Genomic DNA, 23,248 nt, shown 5'->3' on the forward strand with positions numbered 1-23,248 from the left:
AGAAACCATATGGTACCGTGGTGACTGTAGTTAAAGAAAATAAAATATCAGACCTGATTAAAAAAACCAGGGCGGGCCGTGGACCGGACACACCGTTGGAGAAAGTAATTTATCAGGTAAACATAAATTCTGTTTTCTCCAACATAGGTGTGTCCGGTCCACGGCGTCATCCTTACTTGTGGGAACCAATACCAAAGCTTTAGGACACGGATGAAGGGAGGGAGCAAATCAGGTCACCTAAATGGAAGGCACCACGGCTTGCAAAACCTTTCTCCCAAAAATAGCCTCAGAAGAAGCAAAAGTATCAAACTTGTAAAATTTGGTAAAAGTGTGCAGTGAAGACCAAGTCGCTGCCCTACATATCTGATCAACAGAAGCCTCGTTCTTGAAGGCCCATGTGGAAGCCACAGCCCTAGTGGAATGAGCTGTGATTCTTTCGGGAGGCTGCCGTCCGGCAGTCTCGTAAGCCAATCTGATGATGCTTTTAATCCAAAAAGAGAGAGAGGTAGAAGTTGCTTTTTTGACCTCTCCTTTTACCGGAATAAACAACAAACAAGGAAGATGTTTGTCTAAAATCCTTTGTAGCATCTAAATAGAATTTTAGAGCGCGAACAACATCCAAATTGTGCAACAAACGTTCCTTCTTTGAAACTGGTTTCGGACACAGAGAAGGTACGATAATCTCCTGGTTAATGTTTTTGTTAGAAACAACTTTTGGAAGAAAACCAGGTTTAGTACGTAAAACCACCTTATCTGCATGGAACACCAGATAAGGAGGAGAACACTGCAGAGCAGATAATTCTGAAACTCTTCTAGCAGAAGAAATTGCAACTAAAAACAAAACTTTCCAAGATAATAACTTAATATCAACGGAATGTAAGGGTTCAAACGGAACCCCCTGAAGAACTGAAAGAACTAAATTGAGACTCCAAGGAGGAGTCAAAGGTTTGTAAACAGGCTTAATTCTAACCAGAGCCTGAACAAAGCTTGAACATCTGGCACAGCTGCCAGCTTTTTGTGAAGTAACACAGACAAGGCAGAAATCTGTCCCTTCAGGGAACTTGCAGATAATCCTTTTTCCAATCCTTCTTGAAGGAAGGATAAAATCTTAGGAATCTTAACCTTGTCCCAAGGGAATCCTTTAGATTCACACCAACAGATATATTTTTTCCAAATTTTGTGGTAAATCTTTCTAGTTACAGGCTTTCTGGCCTGAACAAGAGTATCGATAACAGAATCTGAGAACCCTCGCTTCGATAAGATCAAGCGTTCAATCTCCAAGCAGTCAGCTGGAGTGAAACCAGATTCGGATGTTCGAACGGACCCTGAACAAGCAGGTCTCGTCTCAAAGGTAGCTTCCAAGGTGGAGCCGATGACATATTCACCAGATCTGCATACCAAGTCCTGCGTGGCCACGCAGGAGCTATCAAGATCACCGACGCCCTCTCCTGATTGATCCTGGCTACCAGCCTGGGGATGAGAGGAAACGGCGGGAACACATAAGCTAGTTTGAAGGTCCAAGGTGCTACTAGTGCATCCACTAGAGCCGCCTTGGGATCCCTGGATCTGGACCCGTAGCAAGGAACTTTGAAGTTCTGACGAGAGGCCATCAGATCCATGTCTGGAATGCCCCACAGCTGAGTGACTTGGGCAAAGATTTCCGGATGGAGTTCCCACTCCCCCGGATGTAATGTCTGACGACTCAGAAAATCCGCTTCCCAATTTTCCACTCCTGGGATGTGGATAGCAGACAGGTGGCAGGAGTGAGACTCCGCCCATAGAATGATTTTGGTCACTTCTTCCATCGCTAGGGAACTCCTTGTTCCCCCCTGATGGTTGATGTACGCAACAGTTGTCATGTTGTCTGATTGAAACCGTATGAACTTGGCCCTCGCTAGCTGAGGCCAAGCCTTGAGAGCATTGAATATCGCTCTCAGTTCCAGAATATTTATCGGTAGAAGAGATTCTTCCCGAGACCAAAGACCCTGAGCTTTCAGGGATCCCCAGACCGCGCCCCAGCCCATCAGACTGGCGTCGGTCGTGACAATGACCCACTCTGGTCTGCGGAATGTCATCCCTTGTGACAGGTTGTCCAGGGACAGCCACCAACGGAGTGAGTCTCTGGTCCTCTGATTTACTTGTATCTTCGGAGACAAGTCTGTATAGTCCCCATTCCACTGACTGAGCATGCACAGTTGTAATGGTCTTAGATGAATGCGCGCAAAAGGAACTATGTCCATTGCCGCTACCATCAACCCGATCACTTCCATGCACTGAGCTATGGAAGGAAGAGGAACGGAATGAAGTATCCGACAAGAGTCTAGAAGTTTTGTTTTTCTGGCCTCTGTCAGAAAAATCCTCATTTCTAAGGAGTCTATTATTGTTCCCAAGAAGGGAACCCTTGTTGACGGAGATAGAGAACTCTTTTCCACGTTCACTTTCCATCCGTGAGATCTGAGAAAGGCCAGGACAATGTCCGTGTGAGCCTTTGCTTGAGGAAGGGACGACGCTTGAATCAGAATGTCGTCCAAGTAAGGTACTACAGAAATGCCCCTTGGTCTTAGCACAGCTAGAAGGGACCCTAGTACCTTTGTGAAAATCCTTGGAGCAGTGGCTAATCCGAAAGGAAGCGCCACGAACTGCTAATGCTTGTCCAGGAAAGCGAACCTTAGGAACCGATGATGTTCCTTGTGGATAGGAATATGTAGATACGCATCCTTTAAATCCACCGTGGTCATGAATTGACCTTCCTGGATGGAAGGAAGAATAGTTCGAATGGTTTCCATCTTGAACGATGGAACCTTGAGAAACTTGTTTAAGATCTTGAGATCTAAGATTGGTCTGAACGTTCCCTCTTTTTTGGGAACTATGAACAGATTGGAGTAGAACCCCATCCCTTGTTCTCTTAATGGAACAGGATGAATCACTCCCATTTTTAACAGGTCTTCTACACAATGTAAGAATGCCTGTCTTTTTATGTGGTCTGAAGACAACTGAGACCTGTGGAACCTCCCCCTTGGGGGAAGTCCCTTGAATTCCAGAAGATAACCTTGGGAGACTATTTCTAGCGCCCAAGGATCCAGAACATCTCTTGCCCAAGCCTGAGCGAAGAGAGAGAGTCTGCCCCCCACCAGATCCGGTCCCGGATCGGGGGCCAACATTTCATGCTGTCTTGGTAGCAGTGGCAGGTTTCTTGGCCTGCTTTCCCTTGTTCCAGCCTTGCATTGGTCTCCAAGCTGGCTTGGCTTGAGAAGTATTACCCTCTTGCTTAGAGGACGTAGCACTTTGGGCTGGTCCGTTTCTACGAAAGGGACGAAAATTAGGTTTATTTTTTGCCTTGAAAGGCCGATCCTGAGGAAGGGCGTGGCCCTTACCCCCAGTGATATCAGAGATAATCTCTTTCAAGTCAGGGCCAAACAGCGTTTTCCCCTTGAAAGGAATGTTAAGTAGCTTGTTCTTGGAAGACGCATCAGCCGACCAAGATTTCACCACAGTGTCTTAAAGCCGTAAAAGTATTGCACACCAAATATGGAAGCTTTAACCCTTAAAATAACGGAACCGGAGCCGTTTTGAACTTTAACCCCTTTACAGTCCCTGGTATCTGCTTTGCTGAGACCCAACCAAGCCCAAAGGGGAATACGATACCAAATGACGCCTTCAGAAAGTCTTTTCTAAGTATCAGAGCTCCTCTCACATGCGACTGCATGCCATGCCTCTCAAAAACAAGTTAAACACTAAAAAACTCTAAGCCATCTCCGTGGAGATGTTGCCTGTACAACGGCAAAGAGAATGACTGGGGTAGGCGGAGCCTAGGAGGGATCATGTGACCAGCTTTGCTGGGCTCTTTGCCATTTCCTGTTGGGGAAGAGAATATCCCACAAGTAAGGATGACGCCGTGGACCGGACACACCTATGTTGGAGAAAAGAGAATGTTTTCTTTATTTTAAGGGGTATATTTTTGTTTGTTCTAAAACAGTACATTATAAAGCATTTTTTTAAAGGGACAGTAAAGTCAAAATTAAACTTTCATGATTCAGATTAGAGCATGTCATTTTAAACAACTTTCCAATTTATTTCTATTACCTAATTTGCTCTGTACTCTTTGTATCCTTAGTTGAAAAGCATACCTGGGTAGGTTCAGGAGCAAATTTAATAATAGAAGTAAATTGGAAAGTTGTTTAAAATTGCATGCTCTGTCTGAATCATATCCCATTAACTACAACTGGGGAACAACCTGTCCCTAGGAAAAAGTAGTACACTTCCATATACTTAAAGGGACAGTTTACTCAAAAATGTCTCCCTTTAATTTGTTCCCAATGATCCACTTTACCTGCTGGAGTGTATTAAATTGTTTACAAGTATTTCCATTACCCTTATGTTGGCATTTTAAATAGTTTATTTAGCCTGTGTTATCCCCTCCCATCCTGAAAGTTTTTGGCCTCAAGGTCAAGCTGTGTAAACACAGCCAGTAGAGTAGAAGAAATTACACTCCCAGTGGGGTATAGAAGAGGTAAGGTAATAAAATGTTAATTTTCCATTGTTCTCTCCAAGTATTGGCGATTGGTTTATGGACAGATATAAGATAAAGACACATGTATATGTACACAATGTGATAAAGTAATGAGATCTGATTATACCTACAGATATAAGACACATGTATATGTACACAGTGTGATACAGTAATGAGATCTGATTATACCTACAGATATAAGATAAAGAAGCATGTATATGTACACAGTGTGATAAAGTACTGAGATCTGATTATACCTACAGATATAAGATAAAGACACATGTATATGTACACAATGTGATAATGTAATGAGATCTGATTATACCTACAGATATAAGATAAAGAAACAGGTATATGTACACAATGTGATACAGTAATGAGATCTGATTATACCTACTGATATAAGATAAAGACACATGTATATGTACACAATGTGATAAAGTAATGAGATCTGATTATACCTACAGATATAAGATAAAGACACATCTATATGTACACAATGTGATACAGTAAAGAGATCTGATTATACCTACAGATATAAGATAAAGACACATGTATATGTACACAATGTGATAAAGTAATGAGATCTGATTATACCTACAGATATAAAATAAAGAAGCATGTATATGTACACAATGTGATACAGTAATGAGATCTGATTATACCTACAGATATAAGATAAAGACACGTGTATATGTACACAATGTGATAAAGTAATGAGATCTGATTATACCTACAGATATAAGATATAGACACATGTATATGTACACAATGTGATAAAGTAATGAGATCTTATTATACCTACAGATATAAGATAAAGATACATGTACATGTACACAATATGATACAGTAATGAGATCTGATTATACCTACAGATATAAGATAAAGAAGCATGTATAAGTACACAATGTGATAAAGTAATGAGATCTGATTATACCTACAGATATAAGATAAAGAAGCATGTATATGTACACAATGTGATAAAGTAATGAGATCTGATTATACCTACAGATATAAGATAAAGAAGCATGTATATGTACACAATGTGATAAAGTAATGAGATCTGATTATACCTACAGATATAAGATAAAGACACATGTATATGTACACAATGTGATAATGTAATGAGATCTGATTATACCTACAGATTATTATTATTATTATTATTATTATCGGTTATTTGTAGATTCCGCAGCGCTATAAACAAAGGGGGAGTACAACAAAACAATTACAGGGTAGAGGGCCCTGCCAAGAGTTGCACTGTTGTGATATAAGATAAAGACACATGTATATGTACACAATGTGATAAAGTAATGAGATCTGATTATACCTACAGACAGGGCCGCCATCAGGGGGTGACAGGGGTGACTCATGTTAGGGGCCCAATGGGCCAGGGGGGCCCCATGAGGCAAGAACTAAAAAAAACAAAAAACAAAATTTTTTTTTTTTTTTTAATTTTGGCAGCCACCAGTGGGTACTACAGCAGAGTGCTAATTGAGGATGGGAAATGTTATTACAAGGAGTAAAATATTAGCATTTGAGAGGATTTTTGAGTGTGCACTAAACCACTATGCACAGTGTGAGACAGACTTGGCACTTTGTTTGTACAGTGTGTGCCTGAGTCAGACGGCTGATCACTTTCATTTGCAGAGGAGGTAGGACTTACTTAGCAAATGTTTTTTATTTCTTTGTGCAATTTTGGATTGTAACTTCAGTGTGGTAGTAGTTGTATGGTGGGGCTAGGGGTCCATAAAAACACATTTTTTTTAGCAGCAGTGTATTAATGATTATTTGACAATGCTGTAGAAATTCTATATTTAAAACCATGCAGAAATGTTTCCTCCTCAATACACAAATGGTATATATATATATATATATATATATATATATATATATTACATTCCAGTTTACTGCCCCTTTATGCAAGGACTTTCCAGATGCAAGGAGGCATTTTATCTAAGATTTTTACATCTGCATAAAATGCTATACTCTCAGACTAAGGTTGCTCAGTTTGTCCATTGTCTGTTCCTTTTTAGGACATTTTGACATTTTCTACTGATTATTCACATCTTTCTACAGACTTTGAGACTAACGAGACCTTTCCGGAAGTCACCAATCCACCATTTAACCTTTAAATTACTGTTTAGGCAGTTCAGGGCCCTTCCTTTCAGCCACTGCATGCTGTTGTCATCATTTAGTTGGCATCTTCCTTTACAAAAAGATAATCAGAACTCCATATTTTGTTTTCTAAATCTCCTTTTTTTACAAAATTGTAGTTTACCTCATTACTTGTCAGGTCAGTGTAAACAAGTGCTGAGTGTCTGTTTGGGTGTCTGTGTCTGAGTGTGTTTCTTTGCGTGTCTGCTAGAGTGTCTATATGTGAATCCTTATGTGTGAGTGTGTGTGTTTCAGTGTATGAATGTGTCTGTGTGTGTATATTACTACCTTTACAACATTTACAAGTTTAAATAGACACTTAAGAATAAAGTGCACATACGTTTTTAGTCAATTGGTCAAAAATTGCACATGTCAGAGAAGTGGGGGGGGGCCCTGATCAATGGTTAAGTCAGGGGCCCCAAAATTTCTAGTGGCGGCCCTGCCTACAGATATAAGATAAATGAGCATGTATATGTACACAATGTGATAAAGTAATGAGATCTGATTATACCTAGAGATATAAGATAAAGACACATGTATATGTACACAATGTGATAAAGTAATGAGATCTGATTATACCTACAGATATAAGATAAAGAAGCATGTATAAGTACACAGTGTGATAAAGTAATGAGATCTGATTATACCTACAGATATAAGATAAAGAAGCAGGTATATGTACACAATGTGATAAAGTAATGAGATCTGATTATACCTACAGATATAAGATAAAGAAGCATGTATAAGTACACAATGTGATAAAGTAATGAGATCTGATTATACCTACAGATATAAGATAAAGACACATGTATATGTACACAATGTGATAAAGTAATGAGATCTGATTATACCTACAGATATAAGATAAAGACACATGTATATGTACACAATGTGATAAAGTAATGAGATCTGATTATACCTACAGATATAAGATAAAGACACATATAAATGTACACAGTGTGATACAGTAATGAGATCTGATTATATCTACAGATATAAGATAAATGAGCATGTATATGTACACAGTGTGATAAAGTAATGAGATCTGATTATACCTACAAGCTCAACCCATTTTATTAGGTTGTGGCTTTAAAACTCAAAATCAGCTAATTCATATACACAAATAAACCTTAAAAAGCAAATCTCATACATTTTATACTGTGCAACTAGTGAAAACGTAATTGGAAACACATTAAAGGAAAAACAATTTGATAGTATACTGTCCCTTTAAAGGGACACTCTACTCCACATTTTTTTTTATTGTTTAAATAGATAGATAATCCCTTTATTACCCATTCCCCAGTTTTGCACAACCAACACTGTTATATTAATATACTTTTTACCTCTGTGATTACCTTGTATATAAGCCTCTGCAGACTGTCGCCTTACCCAAGTTCTTTTGACAGACTTGCATTTAAGCCAATCAGTGCTGATTCATAAATAACTCCACAGGAGTGAGCACAATGTTATCTATAAGGCTCGCATGAACTTGCACTGTCTAGAATACCAAGAGAACAAAGCAAATTCAATGATAAAAGTAAACTGGAGAGTTGCTTTATATTGCATGCCCTATCTGAATGATGAAAGTTTAATTTTGACTAGACGGGCCCTTTAATATTTCTTTCAAAATCAGTTTGTACTGCTTTAGATTTACTTGTATAGAGAAAGCTGAGCCCTAGAATATGACAGGCAATTTAGTTTCATAGTGCCAGGATAATTTAGTAAAGCAACGGAGAGCAGTAGATATAAAACACAGCTCAGGAAGCTCCTTTAATAAATAAATAAATAGTGTAAAGCTAAGCCATTTGTTATCCTTAGACTAGAGACGTGTGTTATGAAGAACACGTGAAAGCCATTGTGTTAACGGTGATGTTCTAGGGTGTATTAGGGGGGGAATAGCACCCCCATTAGCTACTGGAGCACCCTCAAAAGGTGCCTGCTGCCCTGAATATTCACTGTATCACACTTGAGTAATAGGTTTATGGTCTAAGGAAGTGATGGCAAAGATTTTGCACCCCAGATGTCTCAAAACTACATTTCCCATGATGCTCGACTGAACTTCAGATTGCCTAAGCATCATGGGAAATATAGTTTTAATATATCTGGAGTGCCAAGGTTGCCATTACTGGTCTAAAGGATGCTTATTTATGTGAAGGGGGCATTTTGCATTTTTGATTATAGTATAATTGGTTCCTGTAACAAATTCTTGTGTCATTGAATTCCTTTAAAAAGGTACATTAAACTCATTACTTAAAGGGACAGTAAACCTTAAAAATAATGTTATATAATTCTGCACATAGTGCAGAATTATATAACATTATTTAAGTGCTATAGTTCTAAACGGCTTTTTTCTCTTCAAATAAGTAAAAATTACGGCGCTTTTACAGACCCGCTCTCTGCTCTCTGCTGAGCGGGTCTGTAATATTCAGTCAGCGCATCAGGGCCAGCTGTATAGTCACAGCCCGGCCCGATCGCGCCATAAGACTAAGTGCAGTGACAGGAGCGAGCTGCACTTAGTGCTATGGCGCGCTCAGCAGAGAGCAGAGAGCGGGTCTGTAAAAGCGCCGTAATTTTTACTTATTTGAAGAGAAAAAAGCCATTTAGAACTATAGCACTTAAATAATGTTATATAATTCTGCACTATGTGCAGAATTATATAACATTATTTTTAAGGTTTACTGTCCCTTTAACCACTGCATTGCAAAATAAATGTTTTAAATTCATTTAACACTGTCATTTTGTTAACAGAAATGACAAGGTTTTGCAAATTAAGAACAAAGTGATACATCTCTTGAAAAAAAAGAAACTGGTGGAATCCATGAGTAATTAATGGCAGGTGAAAATGATCAAAGTGAATTTCACTGTATTTCTTTGCTTTAGGGGGGCTTGTTCCACCCCTATTTGGAAGGGTTGGAACAAGCACATATTCAGGGGTATTTTACTGCAAAAGTCGGCAAAATACAGTACTCAATAAATGTATATTGCAATGCAATTTTAGTTTCCATGATCATCTTATTTGCTTCATTCTCTAAGTATCCTTTGATGAAAAGCAGCAATGCACTCCTGGGAGCTAGCTAAAAGCTTTGGGTTAGCCAGTAACATGAAGCATATATGTGCAGCCACCTGTCAGCAGCTCCTAAGCCTACCTAAGTATCCTTTTCAACAAAGAATAACGACAGAACAAACAAATTAGATAATAGAAGTCAACTGGAAAGCTGTTAAGATCTTATGCTCTATTTGAATCATGAAAGAAAAAAACCCTCTGTAAAGATAAAGTTCAGCTCAACTAGGATGGAAATTAGTACACACAGCAGATGCAAACCTTTTACAGAACGGGAGCTAAATATGGTAGGGACAGGTGCATGGATACAGTAAAGGGGGTTAAAAATGTCTCAGATATGCATAATGCTATCTAAAGGAGTATTTAAGGACCACTTAATTCAGTAGGATTACATAATTAACACACGAAACGCGTAAGAGGATTTCTTGTTGCACATGTTTGGGGTATATCGATTTTTGTACCTATTTCACTATTAAAATTGAATTTTTCAACTGACTACTACCTGGTGACTGTCTATTCTGTCGACATAATAAAAAGACAATGATTTAACACCTACTCTGAATTTCAAATAAATAGTAGATTTTTTTTTCTTACAAATTTATTTTTTCTCCCATTTTCCGGCCTCCTGTATCATGTGACAGACATCAGCCAATCACAGACTAGTATACGTATACCCTCTTTAGCTTGTGCACATGCTCAGTAAAATCTTGTTCCCCAGAAAGTGTGAATATAAAAAATAGACTGTGCAAAATTTAAAAATGGAAATAAATTAGAAAGTGTCTTAAAACTGCTGCTCTATCTGAATCATAAGTTTATTTTGAGTGTCCCTTTAACCATAAACTATCTAGGATGATAGAAAACTGGTCAGCCTAAACTGGTTCCCTCACGCTTCTTATCTGCTATGAATATCTAATGTTCTGTTCTGCAGGCACTGAGGCAGCAAATTATAAAATGCTCTGTGCGTTGAGAAGGTTCTGAAATGCTCTGTAGATTATAAAGCCTCAGGCAAGTGTAGTTGGTAGGAATACATCATTTTACAAGTTGTGCTATGTCACACACTGCAGCATTCTACAGATTACACATATTACAACCAGGGCCGGCTCAACCATGGGGCCAAGTGGGTCCAAGGAACCCAGGCAGCACTTAACAAGGGGCAGCACTTTATTGACTGAGTCAGTCACTGTCAGACCCCTGTCTTCTGTCTCTGTGCGGGAATACACAAAGACACAGAATCAACCCCCTAAATTCTTTCCCACTTGCTGAAATTGTGCATAAGCATTGGTTGCATGCAGGTAGGCAAGCTTAGCAATGTCAGTGGCCAGGCTAGTAGGTTGATATGTTAATCAATAATGTTATTATTGGGGGGCATCGTAATCTCGGACCCAGGCAGCACAATGTCTTGAGCCGGCCCTGATTACAACGCTATACAGGTTACACACACTGGAAAGTCTACGTATTACACACTCAGTAACGCTCTACAGGTTTCATGCGCTGCAATGATCTGCACTCACTGCAATACTCTGCAAACCCCTCTGTATATTTGTGACTGCCAAGGTTTTTTCTTTGTTTCCATCATTATGAGTAGAGGAAAAACTGATCTCTCTCTCTTTATGTCTGCTGAAGCAATCAAACCCAAACCGCACTGCTTTTAGAGGGGTGGAAGGGGGAACATGATTACGTCAATTCATAATTAACCATTTATTGGAGCCCTCTAGAAGTGTGAGGGTTATTAATTATGAGAGTGGATCTGCTAAGTATTTGAGAGCCAGTAGAATGAGGTTTCTTCCAAGGTTCCTGTGCTGCAGTTGTTGGATACCCATTTCCTGCAGAGCATCACACGGGTACCTTCATCTATAGAGATCAGTGCATGCACTTCAATATATTACTTATGGATGGTCCTGCAGAGCGTTACTGCTAAAACCTATAGAAAACCATAATACCAGACATCAAAGAATCTGCAGAGTTTCACTGCCTGAGACATCACTCTGCAGAACGTTCTTCTATAAACTCTGTCTAGTGACCTGCACAGTCTCAGCCCACAAACAGCATTCAGTGTCAAAACTCTACTTCCGTCCCCACCACAAATGAGAGAGCTGTAGTTTATCAATCTGTTACTTGAGTACATTCACACAGGGGAGCAAAACCAGTAGAAGAGGAAGGTTCTCAGCAATGCAAAAACACTGTTAATCCAGCAACTGCTCGTGTTAACCCATTAGTGGCTGTACATATATTAAGCTGAGAATGCAGGGGGGTGATTATATGATGGGGGCGTATGGAAGTGATTATCCAGGCTCAGGGCAAGAGGTCTGCAGCTAATCAGTACAAGCGTGCAGCTAGCCAGCCGCAAGAAGGAGGGGGACAGGTGTGTGCATCCTGGGGGAATGTTTTATATTACAAGAAAGAAAGGTCTCTCTGTAAGCGAAAGAGATATTATCCAAATATCAGGGGGGATGAAGGGAGAGAACAGGGGGGAAGGAGATTGATGAAGCAATGGAGGGAAAGAGAACAGAACAAAGACCAAAGAAAAAGAGAAGGAATCACAGAAAAGGAAAACAAGAGTGAATTATAGAGAAAAATGGATTAATAAGGTGAAGAAAGTCATTCTATAGTTATTGATACTGTATGTTTTAGACCTTATACAGTAATGTAGGTGACATCTTCATATCCAGAACACCAGATAGTGAGATAAACCGCTCCTCAAGCTAAAATGCGCCTTTCTAAATGTGTTTGCGGAACTCTCACAGTATAGACCAGACTTGTTAGATCCTCTCACGAGACTAGAGAACAGATTCACAGGGCCCTTCCAATCAATGACAAATCTTACAAAGTGCACTGCAAGGCTTTTCATGTGATTTCCTAATTTGAACCCATTTAAAAGGATAAAAAGGTAAAAACTGGAATGAGTATGGTAGAATTTCAATTTGAAATATAAACATTTTTTGCATTATACTTCCATGAGCAAAAATGCATCTAGTAAAAGTTGTTACTGGTTTTCTGCAGCATACGCACATATGCTGAGGGCCTGTGCACCAGCATTCAGAGAGCTGCTTCTGAATATGTCATTTGTGTCATACAAGTCACTGCTCAAATTCATGGTGTTTAAATACCCTCACAAGATACGTGCGTATGCTGCAGAAGAACAGTAATAAGTATTACTAGAAGCATATTTGCTAATGGAAGTATACTACAAAAATGTTGCTATTTCAGCTTGAAGAGCACATTTCATTTTTTGACTTTATCCCTTTAAACCATTGATTCCCACAAGACAATGGGTTAGCTTATGCTTTTTAAATACCTTCCCCCCCCCCAAATGCATGGGGACAGTTTGACTTCGCTATTTCCATCAATTATAAAATACCTTTCCAAAAATACTGTTGTGCCTATTACAAGCAGCTTTAGCTGGCTATTAACACTCGGCTAGATTACGAGTTTTGCGTTAGAGGCTATGCGGTGCTAACAGTTTTCTCTCACCGCTCACTTACTTACAGCGCTGGTATTACGGGTTTTTACAAATCCAGCGTTAAAAGGCAAGAAGTGAGCATTGAGCAAAATTTTGCTCCTTAACGCACTCCAATACCAGCGCTGCTTAAGTCAGAGGTGAGCTGGTTGTACGTGCTCGTGCACGATTTCCCCATAGGAATCAACGGGGAGAGCCGGCTGAGAAAAAGTCTAACACCTGCCAAAAAGCAGCGTAAAACTCAGTAACTCAGCCTCATTGATTCCTATGGGGAAATAAAATTTATGTCTACACTTAACACCCTAACATGAACCCAAAGTCTAAACACCCCTAATCTGCCGCCCCGACATCGCCGACACCTACATTATATTTATTAACCCCTAATCTGCTACTCCGGACACCGCCGCCACCTACATTATACTTATGAACCCCTAATGTGCTGCCCCCAACATCACCGACACGTACATTATATTTATTAACCCCTAATTTGCCGTCCCCAATGTCGCCACAACCTACATACACTTATTAACCCCTAATCTGCTGCTCCCAACGTCGCCGCCTCTATAATAAACATATTAACCCCTAAACCGCCGCACTCCCGCCTTGCAAACATTAGTTAACTATTAACCCCTAATCTGCCGTCCCTAACATCGCCGCCACCTACCTACATTTATTAACCCCTAATCTGCCGCCCCCAACGTCGACGTCACTATATTAAATTTATTAACCCCTAAACCAGAGTCTAACCCTAACACCCCCTAACTTAAATATAATTACAATAAATCTAAATAAAAATTACTATCATTAACTAAATTATTCCTATTTAAAACTAAATACTTACCTATAAAATAAACCCTAAACTAGTAACAATATAACTAATAGTTACATTGTATCTATCTTAGGGTTTATTTTTATTTTACAGGCAAGTTTGTATTTATTTTAACTCGGTACAATAGTTATTAAATAGTTATTAACTATTTAATAACTACCTAGCTAAAATAAATACAAAAGTACCTGTAAAATAAAACCTAACCTAAGTTACAATAACACCTAACACTACACTATAATTAAATAAATTAACTAAATTAACAACAATTAAATAAATTAAATTAAATTAGCTAAAGTACAACCCCCCCCCCACTAAATTACAGAAAATAATAAACAAATTACAAGATCTTTAAACTAATTACACCTAATCTAATAGCCCTATCAAAATAAAAAAAGCCCCCCCCCCAAAAAAAAAAAACCCTAGCCTAAACTAAACTATCAATAGCCCTTAAAAGAGCCTTTTGCGGAGCATTGCCCCAAAGTAATCAGCTCTTTTACCTGTAAAAAAAAAATACAAACAACCCCCCAACAGTAAAACCCACCACCCACACAACCAACCCCCAAATAAAATACTATCTAAAAAACCTAAGCTCCCCATTGCCCTGAAAAGGGCATTTGGATGGGCATTGCCCTTAAAAGGGCAGTTAGCTCTTTTGCAGGCCCAAATCCTAACCTAAAAATAATACCCACCCAAAAAACCCTTAAAAAAACCTAACACTAACCCCCTGAAGATCGACTTACTGTTCTGAAGACCTGACATCCATCCTCAAGGAAGCGCCAGAAGTCTTCATCCAACCGGGCCGAAGTCCTCAACGAAGCCGGGAGAAGTCTTCATCCAAGCCTGGCGAAGTGGTCCTCCAGACGGGCAGAAGTCTTCATCCAGACGGCATCTTCTATCTTCATCCATCCGACGCGGAGCGGGTCCATCTTCAAGACATCCGACGCGGAGCATCCTCTTCAAACGAAGTCTTCTTACTGAATGACTGTTCCTTTAAGTGACGTCATCCAAGATGGCGTCCCTTAGATTCCGATTGGCTGATAGAATTCTATCAGCCAGTCGGAATTAAGTTAGAAAAAATCCTATTGGCTGATTGAGCTTGCATTCTATTGGGATCCCAGGACAGACTCATAATACCGGCGCTATGGAAGTCCCATAGAAAAAAGACTTTACGGAGTTTACGTAAGTCGTTTTGCGGTAAGGCCAAAGAAGTGTGCGGTGCCCCTAAACCTGGAAGATTCGTAATAGCAGCGGGCGTAAAAAAAGCAGCGTTAGGACCTCTTAACGCTGCTTTTTTACCTTAACGCACAACTCGTAATCTAGCCGACTGTTTTTTTTCTTGCACATGCTCAGTAGACATTAATAAACCCTGTAACAAACCAGATTTTGATAATAAAAAATTAAAAGGGACATACAAGTGTGAAAATAAGATGCTTTATTGTGTTGAGCATTTTAATGCATATAACTGTGTGTTTAGCCCCTACAAATGGTTACAATACACAGCACCTTAGCAGCAATACACTGCTGGGACTTAACTGAGCACATCTGGTGAGCCAATGGCAAGTGGCATATGCGTGTAGCCATCATTCACCAGCTAGCTGCTCCCAGTAGTGCCTTGCTGTTCCTGACCCTACCTAGGTATGCTTTTCAACAAAAGATAACAAGAGAACAAAGTAGATTTGCTAATACAAGCACTGCTGGTCCCTAGCGGAACATGCTGCTGATCCAATCAGCAGCCTAGGTAGGCTCAAGAGCAGCAGTGTACCACTGGGAGCTAGCTGGTGATTGTTGGCTACACACATATGCCTGCTGTAATTGTCTCATCCAATTTGCTCAGCTAGCTCCCAGTATTACATCTCATGTATTACTGCTTTGGGGTGGAATTTAACCCCTGCAAATGGGTTAAAGGGGCAGTAAAGTCAAAATTAAACTTAAATTGATTGGCTAAACATGCAATTTTAAACAATTTTCCAATTTACTTTTGTTATCCATTTTGCTTAGTTCTCTTGGTATCCTTTGTTAAAGAATAGTCATAGGTGAACTCAGGAGCATACATGTGCCTTTAGCCATCTGTCAGCAGTGTTTGCAACATTGTTTTATAGCAGTGTTATACATGCTTACAAACACGGCTACCATAGAGTGCTAAAGACATAGAAACATAAATACATATATATTGATAGCAGATAAGAGCCATAGGCCCAGCAAGTCTGCCAAATATTTCCTAAAAGTATAAACGTATCTAGTTATTAGGACAGCCTTATCCCAGGCATTCTTAAAGTCCCCCACAGTGTTTGTCCTTACTACCTCTTGTGGAAGTTTATTCCGTCTGAAACTTAAGTTAAGAAGCATTGGTCGTAAGACTGCTGCTCCTTAAAGGAACATAAACCCCAACTTTTTTCTTTCTCAGTAGCTGCTGATTGGTAGCTGCACATAGATGCCTCGTGTGATTGCCTCACCCATGTGCATTGCTATTTCTTCAACAAAATATATCTAAAGAATGAAGCAAATTAGATAATAGAAGTAAATTGGAATGTTGTTTAAAATTATATTTTCTACCTGAATCATGAAAGAAAATGTTTGGGTTTAGTGTCCCTTTAACTCATCCGCTCTGAGGTGGCGGGCAACAATCATGATTGACACCCCCTGCTAGCGGCCGATTGGTAGTTTTACTAAGGCCTTTAATATGCTTGAACTTTACTAAAGTTACTATAATTTCCCCTCTTTCCCTTCTCTCCTCTAAGCTATACATATTGATATATTTTTTAGACCATGTACTAGTTTAGTAACCGACCTTTGCACAGATTCCAGTTTGTTTATATCCTTCTGAAGATATGGCCTCCAGACCTGCACACAATACTCAAGATGAGGACAAACTAAACATCTGGTATAAGAACCTTGTGCACGCTCCTAAACTCCTATAAGCCTACCTAAGTCTTCAACAAAGAATAATACCAAGAGAACAAAGCAAATTTGATAATACAAGTGTAAAGTTGTTTAAAATTGTATGCTCTATCGAAATCATGAAAGTTTAATTTTACCTTTACTGTCCCTTTAAATACATAGTTAAACACACTGAGTAAAACGAAAAAAAAGAAATCTTATTTGAATCCATCTCTTACTGGAAAAAATACTAACATTATATTTTAATGCAAATCAAAAGTTAAAGACCACTTGATTAAAAGTGACATCAATTAACTCCAAAACAGAACTTGGTTACAAATTATGGTCTTTTATGCACAAGGAACTTATCACACTTTTAAAGTGACCAAATATGGCAAAAAAAACACTTCCATCTTATCTAGACTACAAGATAACAGGCTGTTAACTGTCCGAGCAAGAATGTAATGCATTTTTTTTATGTTGCTTATTTGATATAAAAAATCTACGGGCATTTGTAGAGTTATTTTGTAAAATAAAGGTTATGCTGATGAATTCTGCTGTGATTATCTTATGTCCCTTTAAAATACTCTTTCTCCAAGTCTTCATTTTTTATTAAAGAGCCGTATTTTCCCATAAAAAGTTTGTTCAGTGTAGTTTTATTATGTATTTTGACTGCTTTTTTGTGAAATTTAAAATTAAAAGGAATATATGTAAATAAATACTCTAATGTGTTAAAAGTATTTTATTATTGCACTTTTGATTGCATATAGTTATAGGTTTAAAAGGACCGATAAAGGAACATGATGGTAAACTTGACATGTTTTAAATCAGGTCCGCCCACTTCAAAACTCTTTTTTTTTTTTGTGAGCTAACGGTTTGAACTGTTGTCCAATCGCCGGCGCGGCGCTCTAGACACACAGCACTTTTCCTGTAGCTAGAGTGCTGATTGGATAACCGTTCAAACCGTTAACTCACAACCAAAAAAATAAATATAAAAGAGTTTTGAAGTGGGTGGCCAGAACTCGGGTATTAGAATTGTATAGCTAGATTAAAAAGTAAGTTACAGCTCATCTTTATTAGAAGTGATCAATTAAAGTCTATCTAAAATATCACTTAGATTCCGGACCTGATTTTATAACATGTAAAGTTTACCATCACTTTAAGTACTAAATACATTTCATACTCCACTCTCCAACTATGTGGGCCGCCATTTTGGAACCTATGTTACACTACAGATATCTGAAGAATTGCTGCACAAGTGCAAACTGGTCAGTACTGGAATGGAATGAAAGATAGATTTTAACACGGCAGCACCGATGACTAATGGAAAGTGGGAAATAATTAGGGATGTGCCTTCGGTCGATTCGGCCGCAAACAAATGGGGAAGATGGAGGCCGCCTGCAGCATTCAGTTCTTTTCGGAGACATATTTCTTCTTATGAAGGTGCAACACACTAAGATCTATGAAAATCCATATCTTACTGTGTTGCACTTTCACAAGAATAAATCCGGCTTCGAAAAGAGCCAAGTACTGCTGGTGGTCGCCATCTTCCTCATTTGCATTCGGCCGAATCAACTAAATGCACATCCCTGGAAATACCCTCAATACTATGCTTATAAAATATATTTACTGTTTAATGTCCCTTTAATACAATAGAACTACATACCCAACAAATGCATAGTACAAATACAAAAGCAATAGCAGCCCATTTTCTTTTGACAAATTTCAAAATTACTTCCATAACCCCGCCCCATGTATCATGTAACGGCTATCACCCAATGACAGACTCATATACGTATACACTGTGAACTCTAGCACATGCTCAGTCTAAGATGGTGACTCAGAAAGTGTGCTTATAAAAAGATTTGATAATGGAAATAAATTTGAAAGTTTTTTTTAAAACTGCATTCTCTACCTGAAGCCTGTTTGTTTCATTTTGACTTTTATATCTCCATTACAATCATTGTAGCTGCATCACACCGCAAATTAGTTCCAATGTCAGGGGTAAAGGTATCACATTAAAATTACAATTAAAATGGAAAATAACCTCCCTCTATAAAACAGTCCCCTCAGTGAGGCAGAACCTCTAGATGACTCAGTTCCCATGCTTGGTGAAAAACCATCAACCAGGCCCCTAGACCACTGGTTTACAAACCTGTCCTTAGGCTAGGGTTGTCACCTCAGCCATGTTTTCCTGGACACTTATGAGTTACACATGCTGCTGGGGGAACATGAACTGCGTTTAGTATCCCTTTAATTTAGAACAAGATTGTGACTAAACAGTGCCCCTTAGCCTAATATTCATCCATGCATTTAGTGCTTAGGGGTGAGTGCAGATCACAGTGGTGCTTAGGGCTGAGTGCAGATCATAGTAGTGCTTAGGGGTGAGTGCAGATCACAGTGGTGCTTAGGGGTGAGTGCAGATCACAGGGGTGCTTAGGGGTGAGTGCAGATCACAGGGGTGCTTAGGGGTGAGTATAGATCACAGTAGTGCTTAGGGGTGAGTGAAGATCATAGTAGTGCTTAGGGGTGAGTGCAGATCACAGTGGTGCTTAGGGGTGAGTGCAGATCCCAGTGCTTAGGGGTGAGTGCAGATCACAGTGGTGCTTAGGGGTGAGTGCAGATCACAGTGGTGCTTAGGGGTGAGTGCAGATCACAGTAGTGCTTAGGGGTGAGTGCAGATCACAGTGGTGCTTAGGGGTGAGTGCAGATCACAGGGCTGCTTAGGGGTGAGTGCAGATCACAGGGGTGCTTAGGGGTGAGTGCAGATCACAGTGGTGCTTAGGGGTGAGTGCAGATCACAGTGGTGCTTAGGGGTGAGTGCAGATCACAGTGGTGCTTAGGGGTGAGTGCAGATCACAGTGGTGCATAGGGGTGAGTGCAGATCACAGTGGTGCATAGGGGTGAGTGCAGATCACAGTGGTGCTTAGGGGTGTGTACAGATCACAGTGGTGCTTAGGGGTGAGTATAGATCACAGTGGTGCTTAGGGGTGAGTGCAGATCACAGTGGTGCATAGGGGTGAGTGCAGATCACAGTGCTTAGAGGTGAGTGCAGATCCCAGCGGTGCTTAGGGGTGAGTGCAGATCACAGTGGTGCTTAGGGGTGAGAGCAGATCACAGTGGTGCTTAGGGGTGAGTGCAGATCACAGTGGTGCTTAGGGGTGAGAGCAGATCACAGTGGTGCTTAGGGGTGAGAGCAGATCACAGTGGTGCTTAGGGGTGAGTGCAGATCATAGTGGTGCTTAGGGGTGAGTGCAGATCATAGTGGTGCTTAGGGGTGAGTGCAGCTCACAGGGGTGCTTAGGGGTGAGTGCAGATCACAGGGGTGCTTAGGGGTGAGTGCAGATCACAGTGCTTAGGGGTGAGTGCAGATCACAGTGCTTAGGGGTGAGTGCAGATCACAGGGGTGCTTAGGGGTGAGTGCAGATCACAGTGCTTAGGGGTGAGTGCAGATCACAGTGCTTAGGGGTGAGTGCAGATCACAGGGGTGCTTAGGGGCGAGTGCAGATCACAGTGGTGCTTAGGGGCGAGTGCAGATCATATCACAGTGGTGCTTAGGGGTGAGTGCAGATCATATCACAGTGGTGCTTAGGGGTGAGTGCAGATCACAATGGTTCTTAGGGGTGAGTGCAGATCACACTGCTTAGGGGTGAGTGCATATCACACTGGTGCTTAGGGGTGAGTGCAGATCACAGTGGTGCTTAGGGGTGAGTGCAGATCACAGTGGTGCTTAGGGGTGAGTGCAGATCACAATGGTTCTTAGGGGTGAGTGCAGATCACACTGCTTAGGGGTGAGTGCATATCACACTGGTGCTTAGGGGTGAGTGCAGATCACAGTGGTGCTTAGGGGTGAGTAAAGATCACAGCAGTGCCTAGCGGTGAGTGCAGATCACAGTGGTGCTTAGGGGTGAGAAAAGATCACAGTGGTGCTTAGGGGTGAGTGCAGATCATATCACAGTGGTGCTTAGGGGTGAGTGCAGATCATATCACAGTGGTGCTTAGGGGTGAGTGCAGATCACAGGGGTGCTTAGGGGTGAGTGCAGATCACAGAGGTGCTTAGGGGTGAGTGCAGATCACAGTGCTTAGGGGTGAGCGCAGATCACAGTGGTGCTTAGGGGTGAGTGCAGATCACATGGGTGCTTAGTGGTGAGTGCAGATCACACTGCTTAGGGGTGAGTAAAGATCACAGCAGTGCCTAGCGGTGAGTGCAGATCACAGTGGTGCTTAGGGGTGAGTGCAGATCACAGTGGTGCATAGGGGTGAGTGCAGATCACAGTGGTGCTTAGGGGTGAGTGCAGATCACAGTAGTGCATAGGGGCGAGTGCAGATCACAGTGGTGCATAGGGGTGAGTGCAGATCACAGAGGTGCTTAGGGGTGAGTGCAGATCACAGTGCTTAGGGGTGAGCGCAGATCACAGTGGTGCTTAGGGGTGAGTGCAGATCACATGGGTGCTTAGTGGTGAGTGCAGATCACACTGCTTAGGGGTGAGTAAAGATCACAGCAGTGCCTAGCGGTGAGTGCAGATCACAGTGGTGCTTAGGGGTGAGTGCGGATCACATGGGTGCTTAGTGGTGAGTGCAGATCACACTGCTTAGGGGTGAGTAAAGATCACAGCAGTGCCTAGCTGTGAGTGCAGATCAAAGTGGTGCTTAGGGGTGAGTGCAGATCACAGTGGTGCTTAGGGGTGAGTGCAGATCACAGTTGTGCTTAGTGGTGAGTGCAGATCACACTGCTTAGGGGTGAGTAAAGATCACAGCAGTGCCTAGTGGTGAGTGCAGATCACAGTGGTGCTTAGGGGTGAGTGCAGATCACAGTGGTGCATAGGGGTGAGTGCAGATCACATGGGTGCTTAGGGGTGAGTGCAGATCACAGAGGTCCTTAGGGGTGAGTGCAGATCACAGTGGTGCTTAGGGGTGAGTGCAGATCACAGAGGTCCTTAGGGGTGAGTGCAGATCACAGTGGTGCATAGGGGTGAGTGCAGATCACATGGGTGCTTAGGGGTGAGTGCAGATCACAGAGGTCCTTAGGGGTGAGTGTAGATCACAGAGGTCCTTAGGGGTGAGTGCAGATCACAGTGCTTAGGGGTGAGCGCAGATCACAGTGGTGCTTAGGGGTGAGTGCAGATCACATGGGTGCTTAGGGGTGAGTGCAGATCACAGTGGTGCTTAGGGGTGAGTGCAGATCACAGTGGTGCTTAGATCACAGTGGTGCTAAGGGGTGAGTGCAGATCACAGTGGTGCTAAGGGGTGAGTGCAGATCACAGTGGTGCTTAGATCCCAGTGGTGCTTAGGGGTGAGTGCAGATCACAGTGCTTAGGGGTGAGTGCAGATCCCAGTGGTGCTTAGGGGTGAGTGCAGATCCCAGTGGTGCTTAGGGGTGAGTGCAGATCCCAGTGGTGCTTAGGGGTGAGTGTAGATCACAGTGCTTAGGGGTGAGTGCAGATCCCAGTGGTGCTTAGGGGCGAGTGCAGATCCCAGTGGTGCTTAGGGGCGAGTGTAGATCACAGTGCTTAGGGGTGAGTGCAGATCACAGTGCTTAGGGATGAGTGCAGATCACAGTGGTGCTTAAGGTTGAGTGTAGATCACAGCGATGCATAGGGGTGAGTGCAGAACACAGCGGTGCTTAGGGGTGAGTGCAGATCACACTGCTTAGGGGTGAGTGCATATCACACTGGTGCTTAGGGGTGAGTGCAGATCACAGTGGTGCTTAGGGGTGAGTGCAGATCACAGTGGTGCTTAGGGGTGAGTGCAGATCACAATGGTTCTTAGGGGTGAGTGCAGATCACACTGCTTAGGGGTGAGTGCATATCACACTGGTGCTTAGGGGTGAGTGCAGATCACAGTGGTGCTTAGGGGTGAGTAAAGATCACAGCAGTGCCTAGCGGTGAGTGCAGATCACAGTGGTGCTTAGGGGTGAGTGCAGATCACAGTGGTGCATAGGGGTGAGTGCAGATCACATGGGTGCTTAGGGGTGAGTGCAGATCACAGAGGTCCTTAGGGGTGAGTGCAGATCACAGTGGTGCTTAGGGGTGAGTGCAGATCACAGAGGTCCTTAGGGGTGAGTGCAGATCACAGTGGTGCATAGGGGTGAGTGCAGATCACATGGGTGCTTAGGGGTGAGTGCAGATCACAGAGGTCCTTAGGGGTGAGTGCAGATCACAGAGGTGCTTAGGGGTGAGTGCAGATCACAGTGCTTAGGGGTGAGCGCAGATCACAGTGGTGCTTAGGGGTGAGCGCAGATCACAGTGGTGCTTAGGGGTGAGTGCAGATCCCAGTGGTGCTTAGGGGTGAGTGCAGATCCCAGTGGTGCTTAGGGGTGAGTGCAGATCCCAGTGGTGCTTAGGGGTGAGTGTAGAT

At 41.7% G+C, this 23,248-nt stretch overlaps 1 protein-coding gene across 2 annotated transcripts in view; it reads right to left on the reverse strand.

Annotated features, from left to right (window-relative positions):
• LOC128642390 (mitochondrial import inner membrane translocase subunit tim16) overlaps positions 1–23,248 on the reverse strand; it is a 353,230-nt gene that overhangs the window by 160,918 nt on the left and 169,064 nt on the right. The window lies entirely within an intron of this gene.

The sequence above is a fragment of the Bombina bombina genome, chromosome 11 (assembly GCF_027579735.1).
Source record: "Bombina bombina isolate aBomBom1 chromosome 11, aBomBom1.pri, whole genome shotgun sequence".
Classification (NCBI taxonomy): domain Eukaryota; kingdom Metazoa; phylum Chordata; class Amphibia; order Anura; family Bombinatoridae; genus Bombina; species Bombina bombina.